The 16498-nt window shown below is 39.8% G+C and overlaps 11 non-coding genes across 11 annotated transcripts; all 11 read left to right on the top strand.

Annotated features, from left to right (window-relative positions):
- The first annotated feature begins 1404 nt into the window (after positions 1–1404).
- Positions 1405–1523, top strand: LOC142346467 (5S ribosomal RNA). The gene has a single exon (XR_012759526.1). It is a non-coding gene; the product is annotated as a 5S ribosomal RNA (ribosomal RNA).
- A 1323-nt stretch (positions 1524–2846) lies between these two features.
- LOC142346468 (5S ribosomal RNA) lies at positions 2847–2965 on the top strand. Its single transcript, XR_012759527.1, has one exon. It is a non-coding gene; the product is annotated as a 5S ribosomal RNA (ribosomal RNA).
- A 1323-nt stretch (positions 2966–4288) lies between these two features.
- On the top strand, positions 4289–4407 carry LOC142346469 (5S ribosomal RNA). Its single transcript, XR_012759528.1, has one exon. It is a non-coding gene; the product is annotated as a 5S ribosomal RNA (ribosomal RNA).
- A 1323-nt stretch (positions 4408–5730) lies between these two features.
- On the top strand, positions 5731–5849 carry LOC142346470 (5S ribosomal RNA). The gene has a single exon (XR_012759529.1). It is a non-coding gene; the product is annotated as a 5S ribosomal RNA (ribosomal RNA).
- A 1324-nt stretch (positions 5850–7173) lies between these two features.
- On the top strand, positions 7174–7292 carry LOC142346471 (5S ribosomal RNA). The gene has a single exon (XR_012759530.1). It is a non-coding gene; the product is annotated as a 5S ribosomal RNA (ribosomal RNA).
- A 1324-nt stretch (positions 7293–8616) lies between these two features.
- Positions 8617–8735, top strand: LOC142346472 (5S ribosomal RNA). The gene has a single exon (XR_012759531.1). It is a non-coding gene; the product is annotated as a 5S ribosomal RNA (ribosomal RNA).
- A 1323-nt stretch (positions 8736–10058) lies between these two features.
- Positions 10059–10177, top strand: LOC142346473 (5S ribosomal RNA). The gene has a single exon (XR_012759532.1). It is a non-coding gene; the product is annotated as a 5S ribosomal RNA (ribosomal RNA).
- A 1323-nt stretch (positions 10178–11500) lies between these two features.
- LOC142346474 (5S ribosomal RNA) lies at positions 11501–11619 on the top strand. The gene has a single exon (XR_012759533.1). It is a non-coding gene; the product is annotated as a 5S ribosomal RNA (ribosomal RNA).
- A 1135-nt stretch (positions 11620–12754) lies between these two features.
- LOC142346475 (5S ribosomal RNA) lies at positions 12755–12873 on the top strand. Its single transcript, XR_012759534.1, has one exon. It is a non-coding gene; the product is annotated as a 5S ribosomal RNA (ribosomal RNA).
- Positions 12874–14197: 1324 nt separating this feature from the next.
- LOC142346477 (5S ribosomal RNA) lies at positions 14198–14316 on the top strand. The gene has a single exon (XR_012759535.1). It is a non-coding gene; the product is annotated as a 5S ribosomal RNA (ribosomal RNA).
- Positions 14317–15451: 1135 nt separating this feature from the next.
- LOC142346479 (5S ribosomal RNA) lies at positions 15452–15570 on the top strand. Its single transcript, XR_012759537.1, has one exon. It is a non-coding gene; the product is annotated as a 5S ribosomal RNA (ribosomal RNA).
- Positions 15571–16498: the final 928 nt, after the last annotated feature.

The raw sequence follows: 16498 nt of genomic DNA on the forward strand, positions 1-16498 counted from the left end.
GGATACTTTTTTGGAAATTGGTAAAAACTTGTCCAAAATGGTTCGATGTGCCAGATTTTTTTGTTTTATCCCAAACTATGGCTCAAGTGGAGCATGCCCACAAAAAATGAGCCAATTCGGACTAAAATTGACGATTTGGTGACCAAAACAAAGTTCGGTGATCGAAAAAGTTAAGCCTCATCGAGCGCGGATACTTTTTTGGAAATCGGTAAAAACTTGTGCAAAATGGTTTGCTGTGCCAGATTTTTTTGTTTTATCCCCAACTATGGCTCAAGTGGAGCATGCCCACAAAAAATGAGCCAATTCGGACTAAAATTGACGATTTGGTGACCAAAACAAAGTTCGGTGATCGAAAAAGTTAAGCCTCATCGAGCGCGGATACTTTTTTGGAAATCGGTAAAAACTTGTGCAAAATGGTTCGCTGTGCCAGATTTTTTTGTTTTATCCCAAACTATGGCTCAAGTGGAGCATGCCCACAAAAAATGAGCCAATTCGGACTAAAATTGACGATTTGGTGACCAAAACAAAGTTCGGTGATCGAAAAAGTTAAGCCTCATCGAGCGCGGATACTTTTTTGGAAATCGGTAAAAACTTGTGCAAAATGGTTTGCTGTGCCAGATTTTTTTGTTTTATCCCCAACTATGGCTCAAGTGGAGCATGCCCACAAAAAATGAGCCATTTCGGACTAAGATTGACGATTTGGTGGCCAAAACCAAGTTCGGTGATCGAAAAAGTTAAGCCTCATCGAGCGCGGATACTTTTTGTAAATGACAATTTCAGCAATAACCATTGCTCCAAACACACCCCATATACTTGTAAAGGCCATTCTAATAGTTCCCCTGCTTGCGTTTACTGTATATTTGATATTTGGAACTGTCTCGGAAACATCAATACTAATTGTAAAATTTCCCTTAATAAACTAACTTTTAAGTTAGTGCAAATCGCTCACTTCCATTCTTTAGGCTGCACTCCGCTAACGCAGAGTGCATTCAAATAAAACTTATCAAATAGAGTTGATACTTACCTATTTAATAAGTTTATCACAACAATTAGGCTAAAAGCAATTGAGCTATGATTTTCCCAAGTACCGTCCTAAACCCACTGAAGTCATGCCTCCGGTTCAATGTCCGGTTGAACAGGTTCCTCGGACCCAATTCATCTCTCCCCTGTTTTGGGGCCGTTTCACTGTATTGTGGATGGTTGGAAGCAAAAAGTTTGTGCGTTGGTCATAATACACTGTATGGCTACGAATTGCATAAATTATAACACAAACGTGGCTAAAATTGCATGTATTAAGTGACTATTTTGCAAACCGCAAGGCGGCGAGTTAAAGTGATCCTGTATATGAATATAAGACTACAATACAATACTGTTGTATATAAATTCGCTCCCACTTACGCAAATGCCTACGACCATACCATGTTGAATGCACCGGTTCTCGTCCGATCACCGAAGTTAAGCAACATTGGGCCTGGTTAGTACTTGGATGGGTGACCGCTTGGGAACACCAGGTGTTGTAGGCTTTTTCTTTTGAGTATTCAAACCTCGTAGAAAACTTTTATTCGATATTTACACATTTTAGAGCCTCAAAAAGCCTCGGTGATCGAAAAAGTTAAGCCTCATCGAGCGCGGATACTTTTTTGGAAATTGGTAAAAACTTGTCCAAAATGGTTCGATGTGCCAGATTTTTTTGTTTTATCCCAAACTATGGCTCAAGTGGAGCATGCCCACAAAAAATGAGCCAATTCGGACTAAAATTGACGATTTGGTGACCAAAACAAAGTTCGGTGATCGAAAAAGTTAAGCCTCATCGAGCGCGGATACTTTTTTGGAAATCGGTAAAAACTTGTGCAAAATGGTTCGCTGTGCCAGATTTTTTTGTTTTATCCCAAACTATGGCTCAAGTGGAGCATGCCCACAAAAAATGAGCCAATTCGGACTAAAATTGACGATTTGGTGACCAAAACAATGTTCGGTGATCGAAAAAGTTAAGCCTCATCGAGCGCGGATACTTTTTTGGAAATCGGTAAAAACTTGTGCAAAATGGTTTGCTGTGCCAGATTTTTTTGTTTTATCCCCAACTATGGCTCAAGTGGAGCATGCCCACAAAAAATGAGCCATTTCGGACTAAGATTGACGATTTGGTGGCCAAAACCAAGTTCGGTGATCGAAAAAGTTAAGCCTCATCGAGCGCGGATACTTTTTGTAAATGACAATTTCAGCAATAACCATTGCTCCAAACACACCCCATATACTTGTAAAGGCCATTCTAATAGTTCCCCTGCTTGCGTTTACTGTATATTTGATATTTGGAACTGTCTCGGAAACATCAATACTAATTGTAAAATTTCCCTTAATAAACTAACTTTTAAGTTAGTGCAAATCGCTCACTTCCATTCTTTAGGCTGCACTCCGCTAACGCAGAGTGCATTCAAATAAAACTTATCAAATAGAGTTGATACTTACCTATTTAATAAGTTTATCACAACAATTAGGCTAAAAGCAATTGAGATATGATTTTCCCAAGTACCGTCCTAAACCCACTGAAGTCATGCCTCCGGTTCAATGTCCGGTTGAACAGGTTCCTCGGACCCAATTCATCTCTCCCCTGTTTTGGGGCCGTTTCACTGTATTGTGGATGGTTGGAAGCAAAAAGTTTGTGCGTTGGTCATAATACACTGTATGGCTACGAATTGCATAAATTATAACACAAACGTGGCTAAAATTGCATGTATTAAGTGACTATTTTGCAAACCGCAAGGCGGCGAGTTAAAGTGATCCTGTATATGAATATAAGACTACAATACAATACTGTTGTATATAAATTCGCTCCCACTTACGCAAATGCCTACGACCATACCATGTTGAATGCACCGGTTCTCGTCCGATCACCGAAGTTAAGCAACATTGGGCCTGGTTAGTACTTGGATGGGTGACCGCTTGGGAACACCAGGTGTTGTAGGCTTTTTCTTTTGAGTATTCAAACCTCATAGAAAACTTTTATTCGATATTTACACATTTTAGAGCCTCAAAAAGCCTCGGTGATCGAAAAAGTTAAGCCTCATCGAGCGCGGATACTTTTTTGGAAATTGGTAAAAACTTGTCCAAAATGGTTCGATGTGCCAGATTTTTTTGTTTTATCCCAAACTATGGCTCAAGTGGAGCATGCCCACAAAAAATGAGCCAATTCGGACTAAAATTGACGATTTGGTGACCAAAACAAAGTTCGGTGATCGAAAAAGTTAAGCCTCATCGAGCGCGGATACTTTTTTGGAAATCGGTAAAAACTTGTGCAAAATGGTTCGCTGTGCCAGATTTTTTTGTTTTATCCCAAACTATGGCTCAAGTGGAGCATGCCCACAAAAAGTGAGCCAATTCGGACTAAAATTGACGATTTGGTGACCAAAACAAAGTTCGGTGATCGAAAAAGTTAAGCCTCATCTAGCGCGGATACTTTTTTGGAAATCGGTAAAAACTTGTGCAAAATGGTTTGCTGTGCCAGATTTTTTTGTTTTATCCCCAACTATGGCTCAAGTGGAGCATGCCCACAAAAAATGAGCCATTTCGGACTAAGATTGACGATTTGGTGGCCAAAACCAAGTTCGGTGATCGAAAAAGTTAAGCCTCATCGAGCGCGGATACTTTTTGTAAATGACAATTTCAGCAATAACCATTGCTCCAAACACACCCCATATACTTGTAAAGGCCATTCTAATAGTTCCCCTGCTTGCGTTTACTGTATATTTGATATTTGGAACTGTCTCGGAAACATCAATACTAATTGTAAAATTTCCCTTAATAAACTAACTTTTAAGTTAGTGCAAATCGCTCACTTCCATTCTTTAGGCTGCACTCCGCTAACGCAGAGTGCATTCAAATAAAACTTATCAAATAGAGTTGATACTTACCTATTTAATAAGTTTATCACAACAATTAGGCTAAAAGCAATTGAGATATGATTTTCCCAAGTACCGTCCTAAACCCACTGAAGTCATGCCTCCGGTTCAATGTCCGGTTGAACAGGTTCCTCGGACCCAATTCATCTCTCCCCTGTTTTGGGGCCGTTTCACTGTATTGTGGATGGTTGGAAGCAAAAAGTTTGTGCGTTGGTCATAATACACTGTATGGCTACGAATTGCATAAATTATAACACAAACGTGGCTAAAATTGCATGTATTAAGTGACTATTTTGCAAACCGCAAGGCGGCGAGTTAAAGTGATCCTGTATATGAATATAAGACTACAATACAATACTGTTGTATATAAATTCGCTCCCACTTACGCAAATGCCTACGACCATACCATGTTGAATGCACCGGTTCTCGTCCGATCACCGAAGTTAAGCAACATTGGGCCTGGTTAGTACTTGGATGGGTGACCGCTTGGGAACACCAGGTGTTGTAGGCTTTTTCTTTTGAGTATTCAAACCTCATAGAAAACTTTTATTCGATATTTACACATTTTAGAGCCTCAAAAAGCCTCGGTGATCGAAAAAGTTAAGCCTCATCGAGCGCGGATACTTTTTTGGAAATTGGTAAAAACTTGTCCAAAATGGTTCGATGTGCCAGATTTTTTTGTTTTATCCCAAACTATGGCTCAAGTGGAGCATGCCCACAAAAAATGAGCCAATTCGGACTAAAATTGACGATTTGGTGACCTAAACAAAGTTCGGTGATCGAAAAAGTTAAGCCTCATCGAGCGCGGATACTTTTTTGGAAATCGGTAAAAACTTGTGCAAAATGGTTCGCTGTGCCAGATTTTTTTGTTTTATCCCAAACTATGGCTCAAGTGGAGCATGCCCACAAAAAATGAGCCAATTCGGACTAAAATTGACGATTTGGTGACCAAAACAAAGTTCGGTGATCGAAAAAGTTAAGCCTCATCGAGCGCGGATACTTTTTTGGAAATCGGTAAAAACTTGTGCAAAATGGTTTGCTGTGCCAGATTTTTTTGTTTTATCCCCAACTACGGCTCAAGTGGAGCATGCCCACAAAAAATGAGCCATTTCGGACTAAGATTGACGATTTGGTGGCCAAAACCAAGTTCGGTGATCGAAAAAGTTAAGCCTCATCGAGCGCGGATACTTTTTGTAAATGACAATTTCAGCAATAACCATTGCTCCAAACACACCCCATATACTTGTAAAGGCCATTCTAATAGTTCCCCTGCTTGCGTTTACTGTATATTTGATATTTGGAACTGTCTCGGAAACATCAATACTAATTGTAAAATTTCCCTTAATAAACTAACTTTTAAGTTAGTGCAAATCGCTCACTTCCATTCTTTAGGCTGCACTCCGCTAACGCAGAGTGCATTCAAATAAAACTTATCAAATAGAGTTGATACTTACCTATTTAATAAGTTTATCACAACAATTAGGCTAAAAGCAATTGAGCTATGATTTTCCCAAGTACCGTCCTAAACCCACTGAAGTCATGCCTCCGGTTCAATGTCCGGTTGAACAGGTTCCTCGGACCCAATTCATCTCTCCCCTGTTTTGGGGCCGTTTCACTGTATTGTGGATGGTTGGAAGCAAAAAGTTTGTGCGTTGGTCATAATACACTGTATGGCTACGAATTGCATAAATTATAACACAAACGTGGCTAAAATTGCATGTATTAAGTGACTATTTTGCAAACCGCAAGGCGGCGAGTTAAAGTGATCCTGTATATGAATATAAGACTACAATACAATACTGTTGTATATAAATTCGCTCCCACTTACGCAAATGCCTACGACCATACCATGTTGAATGCACCGGTTCTCGTCCGATCACCGAAGTTAAGCAACATTGGGCCTGGTTAGTACTTGGATGGGTGACCGCTTGGGAACACCAGGTGTTGTAGGCTTTTTCTTTTGAGTAGTCAAACCTCATAGAAAACTTTTATTCGATATTTACACATTTTAGAGCCTCAAAAAGCCTCGGTGATCGAAAAAGTTAAGCCTCATCGAGCGCGGATACTTTTTTGGAAATTGGTAAAAACTTGTCCAAAATGGTTCGATGTGCCAGATTTTTTTGTTTTATCCCAAACTATGGCTCAAGTGGAGCATGCCCACAAAAAATGAGCCAATTCGGACTAAAATTGACGATTTTGGTGACCAAAACAAAGTTCGGTGATCGAAAAAGTTAAGCCTCATCGAGCGCGGATACTTTTTTGGAAATCGGTAAAAACTTGTGCAAAATGGTTCGTTGTGCCAGATTTTTTTGTTTTATCCCAAACTATGGCTCAAGTGGAGCATGCCCACAAAAAATGAGCCAATTCGGACTAAAATTGACGATTTGGTGACCAAAACAAAGTTCGGTGATCGAAAAAGTTAAGCCTCATCGAGCGCGGATACTTTTTTGGAAATCGGTAAAAACTTGTGCAAAATGGTTTGCTGTGCCAGATTTTTTTGTTTTATCCCCAACTATGGCTCAAGTGGAGCATGCCCACAAAAAATGAGCCATTTCGGACTAAGATTGACGATTTGGTGGCCAAAACCAAGTTCGGTGATCGAAAAAGTTAAGCCTCATCGAGCGCGGATACTTTTTGTAAATGACAATTTCAGCAATAACCATTGCTCCAAACACACCCCATATACTTGTAAAGGCCATTCTAATAGTTCCCCTGCTTGCGTTTACTGTATATTTGATATTTGGAACTGTCTCGGAAACATCAATACTAATTGTAAAATTTCCCTTAATAAACTAACTTTTAAGTTAGTGCAAATCGCTCACTTCCATTCTTTAGGCTGCACTCCGCTAACGCAGAGTGCATTCAAATAAAACTTATCAAATAGAGTTGATACTTACCTATTTAATAAGTTTATCACAACAATTAGGCTAAAAGCAATTGAGCTATGATTTTCCCAAGTACCGTCCTAAACCCACTGAAGTCATGCCTCCGGTTCAATGTCCGGTTGAACAGGTTCCTCGGACCCAATTCATCTCTCCCCTGTTTTGGGGCCGTTTCACTGTATTGTGGATGGTTGGAAGCAAAAAGTTTGTGCGTTGGTCATAATACACTGTATGGCTACGAATTGCATAAATTATAACACAAACGTGGCTAAAATTGCATGTATTAAGTGACTATTTTGCAAACCGCAAGGCGGCGAGTTAAAGTGATCCTGTATATGAATATAAGACTACAATACAATACTGTTGTATATAAATTCGCTCCCACTTACGCAAATGCCTACGACCATACCATGTTGAATGCACCGGTTCTCGTCCGATCACCGAAGTTAAGCAACATTGGGCCTGGTTAGTACTTGGATGGGTGACCGCTTGGGAACACCAGGTGTTGTAGGCTTTTTCTTTTGAGTAGTCAAACCTCATAGAAAACTTTTATTCGATATTTACACATTTTAGAGCCTCAAAAAGCCTCGGTGATCGAAAAAGTTAAGCCTCATCGAGCGCGGATACTTTTTTGGAAATTGGTAAAAACTTGTCCAAAATGGTTCGATGTGCCAGATTTTTTTGTTTTATCCCAAACTATGGCTCAAGTGGAGCATGCCCACAAAAAATGAGCCAATTCGGACTAAAATTGACGATTTTGGTGACCAAAACAAAGTTCGGTGATCGAAAAAGTTAAGCCTCATCGAGCGCGGATACTTTTTTGGAAATCGGTAAAAACTTGTGCAAAATGGTTCGTTGTGCCAGATTTTTTTGTTTTATCCCAAACTATGGCTCAAGTGGAGCATGCCCACAAAAAATGAGCCAATTCGGACTAAAATTGACGATTTGGTGACCAAAACAAAGTTCGGTGATCGAAAAAGTTAAGCCTCATCGAGCGCGGATACTTTTTTGGAAATCGGTAAAAACTTGTGCAAAATGGTTTGCTGTGCCAGATTTTTTTGTTTTATCCCCAACTATGGCTCAAGTGGAGCATGCCCACAAAAAATGAGCCATTTCGGACTAAGATTGACGATTTGGTGGCCAAAACCAAGTTCGGTGATCGAAAAAGTTAAGCCTCATCGAGCGCGGATACTTTTTGTAAATGACAATTTCAGCAATAACCATTGCTCCAAACACACCCCATATACTTGTAAAGGCCATTCTAATAGTTCCCCTGCTTGCGTTTACTGTATATTTGATATTTGGAACTGTCTCGGAAACATCAATACTAATTGTAAAATTTCCCTTAATAAACTAACTTTTAAGTTAGTGCAAATCGCTCACTTCCATTCTTTAGGCTGCACTCCGCTAACGCAGAGTGCATTCAAATAAAACTTATCAAATAGAGTTGATACTTACCTATTTAATAAGTTTATCACAACAATTAGGCTAAAAGCAATTGAGATATGATTTTCCCAAGTACCGTCCTAAACCCACTGAAGTCATGCCTCCGGTTCAATGTCCGGTTGAACAGGTTCCTCGGACCCAATTCATCTCTCCCCTGTTTTGGGGCCGTTTCACTGTATTGTGGATGGTTGGAAGCAAAAAGTTTGTGCGTTGGTCATAATACACTGTATGGCTACGAATTGCATAAATTATAACACAAACGTGGCTAAAATTGCATGTATTAAGTGACTATTTTGCAAACCGCAAGGCGGCGAGTTAAAGTGATCCTGTATATGAATATAAGACTACAATACAATACTGTTGTATATAAATTCGCTCCCACTTACGCAAATGCCTACGACCATACCATGTTGAATGCACCGGTTCTCGTCCGATCACCGAAGTTAAGCAACATTGGGCCTGGTTAGTACTTGGATGGGTGACCGCTTGGGAACACCAGGTGTTGTAGGCTTTTTCTTTTGAGTATTCAAACCTCGTAGAAATTTTTTATTCGATATTTACACATTTTAGAGCCTCAAAAAGCCTCGGTGATCGAAAAAGTTAAGCCTCATCGAGCGCGGATACTTTTTTGGAAATTGGTAAAAACTTGTCCAAAATGGTTCGATGTGCCAGATTTTTTTGTTTTATCCCAAACTATGGCTCAAGTGGAGCATGCCCACAAAAAATGAGCCAATTCGGACTAAAATTGACGATTTGGTGACCAAAACAAAGTTCGGTGATCGAAAAAGTTAAGCCTCATCGAGCGCGGATACTTTTTTGGAAATCGGTAAAAACTTGTGCAAAATGGTTCGTTGTGCCAGATTTTTTTGTTTTATCCCAAACTATGGCTCAAGTGGAGCATGCCCACAAAAAATGAGCCAATTCGGACTAAAATTGACGATTTGGTGACCAAAACAAAGTTCGGTGATCGAAAAAGTTAAGCCTCATCGAGCGCGGATACTTTTTTGGAAATCGGTAAAAACTTGTGCAAAATGGTTTGCTGTGCCAGATTTTTTTGTTTTATCCCCAACTATGGCTCAAGTGGAGCATGCCCACAAAAAATGAGCCATTTCGGACTAAGATTGACGATTTGGTGGCCAAAACCAAGTTCGGTGATCGAAAAAGTTAAGCCTCATCGAGCGCGGATACTTTTTGTAAATGACAATTTCAGCAATAACCATTGCTCCAAACACACCCCATATACTTGTAAAGGCCATTCTAATAGTTCCCCTGCTTGCGTTTACTGTATATTTGATATTTGGAACTGTCTCGGAAACATCAATACTAATTGTAAAATTTCCCTTAATAAACTAACTTTTAAGTTAGTGCAAATCGCTCACTTCCATTCTTTAGGCTGCACTCCGCTAACGCAGAGTGCATTCAAATAAAACTTATCAAATAGAGTTGATACTTACCTATTTAATAAGTTTATCACAACAATTAGGCTAAAAGCAATTGAGATATGATTTTCCCAAGTACCGTCCTAAACCCACTGAAGTCATGCCTCCGGTTCAATGTCCGGTTGAACAGGTTCCTCGGACCCAATTCATCTCTCCCCTGTTTTGGGGCCGTTTCACTGTATTGTGGATGGTTGGAAGCAAAAAGTTTGTGCGTTGGTCATAATACACTGTATGGCTACGAATTGCATAAATTATAACACAAACGTGGCTAAAATTGCATGTATTAAGTGACTATTTTGCAAACCGCAAGGCGGCGAGTTAAAGTGATCCTGTATATGAATATAAGACTACAATACAATACTGTTGTATATAAATTCGCTCCCACTTACGCAAATGCCTACGACCATACCATGTTGAATGCACCGGTTCTCGTCCGATCACCGAAGTTAAGCAACATTGGGCCTGGTTAGTACTTGGATGGGTGACCGCTTGGGAACACCAGGTGTTGTAGGCTTTTTCTTTTGAGTATTCAAACCTCGTAGAAAACTTTTATTCGATATTTACACATTTTAGAGCCTCAAAAAGCCTCGGTGATCGAAAAAGTTAAGCCTCATCGAGCGCGGATACTTTTTTGGAAATTGGTAAAAACTTGTCCAAAATGGTTCGATGTGCCAGATTTTTTTGTTTTATCCCAAACTATGGCTCAAGTGGAGCATGCCCACAAAAAATGAGCCAATTCGGACTAAAATTGACGATTTGGTGACCAAAACAAAGTTCGGTGATCGAAAAAGTTAAGCCTCATCGAGCGCGGATACTTTTTTGGAAATCGGTAAAAACTTGTGCAAAATGGTTCGCTGTGCCAGATTTTTTTGTTTTATCCCAAACTATGGCTCAAGTGGAGCATGCCCACAAAAAATGAGCCAATTCGGACTAAAATTGACGATTTGGTGACCAAAACAAAGTTCGGTGATCGAAAAAGTTAAGCCTCATCGAGCGCGGATACTTTTTTGGAAATCGGTAAAAACTTGTGCAAAATGGTTTGCTGTGCCAGATTTTTTTGTTTTATCCCCAACTATGGCTCAAGTGGAGCATGCCCACAAAAAATGAGCCATTTCGGACTAAGATTGACGATTTGGTGGCCAAAACCATGTTCGGTGATCGAAAAAGTTAAGCCTCATCGAGCGCGGATACTTTTTGTAAATGACAATTTCAGCAATAACCATTGCTCCAAACACACCCCATATACTTGTAAAGGCCATTCTAATAGTTCCCCTGCTTGCGTTTACTGTATATTTGATATTTGGAACTGTCTCGGAAACATCAATACTAATTGTAAAATTTCCCTTAATAAACTAACTTTTAAGTTAGTGCAAATCGCTCACTTCCATTCTTTAGGCTGCACTCCGCTAACGCAGAGTGCATTCAAATAAAACTTATCAAATAGAGTTGATACTTACCTATTTAATAAGTTTATCACAACAATTAGGCTAAAAGCAATTGAGATATGATTTTCCCAAGTACCGTCCTAAACCCACTGAAGTCATGCCTCCGGTTCAATGTCCGGTTGAACAGGTTCCTCGGACCCAATTCATCTCTCCCCTGTTTTGGGGCCGTTTCACTGTATTGTGGATGGTTGGAAGCAAAAAGTTTGTGCGTTGGTCATAATACACTGTATGGCTACGAATTGCATAAATTATAACACAAACGTGGCTAAAATTGCATGTATTAAGTGACTATTTTGCAAACCGCAAGGCGGCGAGTTAAAGTGATCCTGTATATGAATATAAGACTACAATACAATACTGTTGTATATAAATTCGCTCCCACTTACGCAAATGCCTACGACCATACCATGTTGAATGCACCGGTTCTCGTCCGATCACCGAAGTTAAGCAACATTGGGCCTGGTTAGTACTTGGATGGGTGACCGCTTGGGAACACCAGGTGTTGTAGGCTTTTTCTTTTGAGTATTCAAACCTCGTAGAAAACTTTTATTCGATATTTACACATTTTAGAGCCTCAAAAAGCCTCGGTGATCGAAAAAGTTAAGCCTCATCGAGCGCGGATACTTTTTTGGAAATTGGTAAAAACTTGTCAAAAATGGTTCGATGTGCCAGATTTTTTTGTTTTATCCCAAACTATGGCTCAAGTGGAGCATGCCCACAAAAAATGAGCCAATTCGGACTAAAATTGACGATTTGGTGACCAAAACAAAGTTCGGTGATCGAAAAAGTTAAGCCTCATCGAGCGCGGATACTTTTTTGGAAATCGGTAAAAACTTGTGCAAAATGGTTTGCTGTGCCAGATTTTTTTGTTTTATCCCCAACTATGGCTCAAGTGGAGCATGCCCACAAAAAATGAGCCATTTCGGACTAAGATTGACGATTTGGTGGCCAAAACCAAGTTCGGTGATCGAAAAAGTTAAGCCTCATCGAGCGCGGATACTTTTTGTAAATGACAATTTCAGCAATAACCATTGCTCCAAACACACCCCATATACTTGTAAAGGCCATTCTAATAGTTCCCATGCTTGCGTTTACTGTATATTTGATATTTGGAACTGTCTCGGAAACATCAATACTAATTGTAAAATTTCCCTTAATAAACTAACTTTTAAGTTAGTGCAAATCGCTCAGTTCCCTTCTTTAGGCTGCACTCCGCTAACGCAGAGTGCATTCAAATAAAACTTATCGAATAGAGTTGATGCTTACCTATTTAATAAGTTTATCACAACAATTAGGCTAAAAGCAATTGAGCTAAGATTTTCCCAAGTACCGGCCTAAACCCACTGAAGTCATGCCTCCGGTTCAATGTCCGGTTGAACAGGTTCCTCGGACCCAATTCATCTCTCCCTTGTTTTGGGGCCGTTCCACTGTATTGTGGATGGTTGGAAGCAAAAAGTTTGTGCGTTGGTCATAAAACACTGTATGGCTACGAATTGCATAAATTATAACACAAACGTGGCTAAAATTGCATGTATTAAGTGACTATTTTGCAAACCGCAAGGCGGCGAGTTAAAGTGATCCTGTATATGAATATAAGACTACAATACAATACTGTTGTATATAAATTCGCTCCCACTTACGCAAATGCCTACGACCATACCATGTTGAATGCACCGGTTCTCGTCCGATCACCGAAGTTAAGCAACATTGGGCCTGGTTAGTACTTGGATGGGTGACCGCTTGGGAACACCAGGTGTTGTAGGCTTTTTCTTTTGAGTATTCAAACCTCGTAGAAAACTTTTATTCGATATTTACACATTTTAGAGCCTCAAAAAGCCTCGGTGATCGAAAAAGTTAAGCCTCATCGAGCGCGGATACTTTTTTTGGAAATTGGTAAAAACTTGTCCAAAATGGTTCGATGTGCCAGATTTTTTTGTTTTATCCCAAACTATGGCTCAAGTGGAGCATGCCCACAAAAAATGAGCCAATTCGGACTAAAATTGACGATTTGGTGACCAAAACAAAGTTCGGTGATCGAAAAAGTTAAGCCTCATCGAGCGCGGATACTTTTTTGGAAATCGGTAAAAACTTGTGCAAAATGGTTCGCTGTGCCAGATTTTTTTGTTTTATCCCAAACTATGGCTCAAGTGGAGCATGCCCACAAAAAATGAGCCAATTCGGACTAAAATTGACGATTTGGTGACCAAAACAAAGTTCGGTGATCGAAAAAGTTAAGCCTCATCGAGCGCGGATACTTTTTTGGAAATCGGTAAAAACTTGTGCAAAATGGTTTGCTGTGCCAGATTTTTTTGTTTTATCCCCAACTATGGCTCAAGTGGAGCATGCCCACAAAAAATGAGCCATTTCGGACTAAGATTGACGATTTGGTGGCCAAAACCATGTTCGGTGATCGAAAAAGTTAAGCCTCATCGAGCGCGGATACTTTTTGTAAATGACAATTTCAGCAATAACCATTGCTCCAAACACACCCCATATACTTGTAAAGGCCATTCTAATAGTTCCCCTGCTTGCGTTTACTGTATATTTGATATTTGGAACTGTCTCGGAAACATCAATACTAATTGTAAAATTTCCCTTAATAAACTAACTTTTAAGTTAGTGCAAATCGCTCACTTCCATTCTTTAGGCTGCACTCCGCTAACGCAGAGTGCATTCAAATAAAACTTATCAAATAGAGTTGATACTTACCTATTTAATAAGTTTATCACAACAATTAGGCTAAAAGCAATTGAGATATGATTTTCCCAAGTACCGTCCTAAACCCACTGAAGTCATGCCTCCGGTTCAATGTCCGGTTGAACAGGTTCCTCGGACCCAATTCATCTCTCCCCTGTTTTGGGGCCGTTTCACTGTATTGTGGATGGTTGGAAGCAAAAAGTTTGTGCGTTGGTCATAATACACTGTATGGCTACGAATTGCATAAATTATAACACAAACGTGGCTAAAATTGCATGTATTAAGTGACTATTTTGCAAACCGCAAGGCGGCGAGTTAAAGTGATCCTGTATATGAATATAAGACTACAATACAATACTGTTGTATATAAATTCGCTCCCACTTACGCAAATGCCTACGACCATACCATGTTGAATGCACCGGTTCTCGTCCGATCACCGAAGTTAAGCAACATTGGGCCTGGTTAGTACTTGGATGGGTGACCGCTTGGGAACACCAGGTGTTGTAGGCTTTTTCTTTTGAGTATTCAAACCTCGTAGAAAACTTTTATTCGATATTTACACATTTTAGAGCCTCAAAAAGCCTCGGTGATCGAAAAAGTTAAGCCTCATCGAGCGCGGATACTTTTTTGGAAATTGGTAAAAACTTGTCCAAAATGGTTCGATGTGCCAGATTTTTTTGTTTTATCCCAAACTATGGCTCAAGTGGAGCATGCCCACAAAAAATGAGCCAATTCGGACTAAAATTGACGATTTGGTGACCAAAACAAAGTTCGGTGATCGAAAAAGTTAAGCCTCATCGAGCGCGGATACTTTTTTGGAAATCGGTAAAAACTTGTGCAAAATGGTTTGCTGTGCCAGATTTTTTTGTTTTATCCCCAACTATGGCTCAAGTGGAGCATGCCCACAAAAAATGAGCCATTTCGGACTAAGATTGACGATTTGGTGGCCAAAACCAAGTTCGGTGATCGAAAAAGTTAAGCCTCATCGAGCGCGGATACTTTTTGTAAATGACAATTTCAGCAATAACCATTGCTCCAAACACACCCCATATACTTGTAAAGGCCATTCTAATAGTTCCCATGCTTGCGTTTACTGTATATTTGATATTTGGAACTGTCTCGGAAACATCAATACTAATTGTAAAATTTCCCTTAATAAACTAACTTTTAAGTTAGTGCAAATCGCTCACTTCCATTCTTTAGGCTGCACTCCGCTAACGCAGAGTGCATTCAAATAAAACTTATCAAATAGAGTTGATACTTACCTATTTAATAAGTTTATCACAACAATTAGGCTAAAAGCAATTGAGATATGATTTTCCCAAGTACCGTCCTAAACCCACTGAAGTCATGCCTCCGGTTCAATGTCCGGTTGAACAGGTTCCTCGGACCCAATTCATCTCTCCCCTGTTTTGGGGCCGTTTCACTGTATTGTGGATGGTTGGAAGCAAAAAGTTTGTGCGTTGGTCATAATACACTGTATGGCTACGAATTGCATAAATTATAACACAAACGTGGCTAAAATTGCATGTATTAAGTGACTATTTTGCAAACCGCAAGGCGGCGAGTTAAAGTGATCCTGTATATGAATATAAGACTACAATACAATACTGTTGTATATAAATTCGCTCCCACTTACGCAAATGCCTACGACCATACCATGTTGAATGCACCGGTTCTCGTCCGATCACCGAAGTTAAGCAACATTGGGCCTGGTTAGTACTTGGATGGGTGACCGCTTGGGAACACCAGGTGTTGTAGGCTTTTTCTTTTGAGTATTCAAACCTCGTAGAAAACTTTTATTCGATATTTACACATTTTAGAGCCTCAAAAAGCCTCGGTGATCGAAAAAGTTAAGCCTCATCGAGCGCGGATACTTTTTTGGAAATTGGTAAAAACTTGTCCAAAATGGTTCGATGTGCCAGATTTTTTTGTTTTATCCCAAACTATGGCTCAAGTGGAGCATGCCCACAAAAAATGAGCCAATTCGGACTAAAATTGACGATTTGGTGACCAAAACAAAGTTCGGTGATCGAAAAAGTTAAGCCTCATCGAGCGCGGATACTTTTTTGGAAATCGGTAAAAACTTGTGCAAAATGGTTCGCTGTGCCAGATTTTTTTGTTTTATCCCAAACTATGGCTCAAGTGGAGCATGCCCACAAAAAATGAGCCAATTCGGACTAAAATTGACGATTTGGTGACCAAAACAAAGTTCGGTGATCGAAAAAGTTAAGCCTCATCGAGCGCGGATACTTTTTTGGAAATCGGTAAAAACTTGTGCAAAATGGTTTGCTGTGCCAGATTTTTTTGTTTTATCCCCAACTATGGCTCAAGTGGAGCATGCCCACAAAAAATGAGCCATTTCGGACTAAGATTGACGATTTGGTGGCCAAAACCAAGTTCGGTGATCGAAAAAGTTAAGCCTCATCGAGCGCGGATACTTTTTGTAAATGACAATTTCAGCAATAACCATTGCTCCAAACACACCCCATATACTTGTAAAGGCCATTCTAATAGTTCCCCTGCTTGCGTTTACTGTATATTTGATATTTGGAACTGTCTCGGAAACATCAATACTAATTGTAAAATTTCCCTTAATAAACTAACTTTTAAGTTAGTGCAAATCGCTCACTTCCATTCTTTAGGCTGCACTCCGCTAACGCAGAGTGCATTCAAATAAAACTTATCAAAT

This window comes from Convolutriloba macropyga, chromosome 9, assembly GCF_964194025.1.
Source record: "Convolutriloba macropyga chromosome 9, txConMacr16.3, whole genome shotgun sequence".
NCBI lineage: Eukaryota > Metazoa > Xenacoelomorpha > Acoela > Convolutidae > Convolutriloba > Convolutriloba macropyga.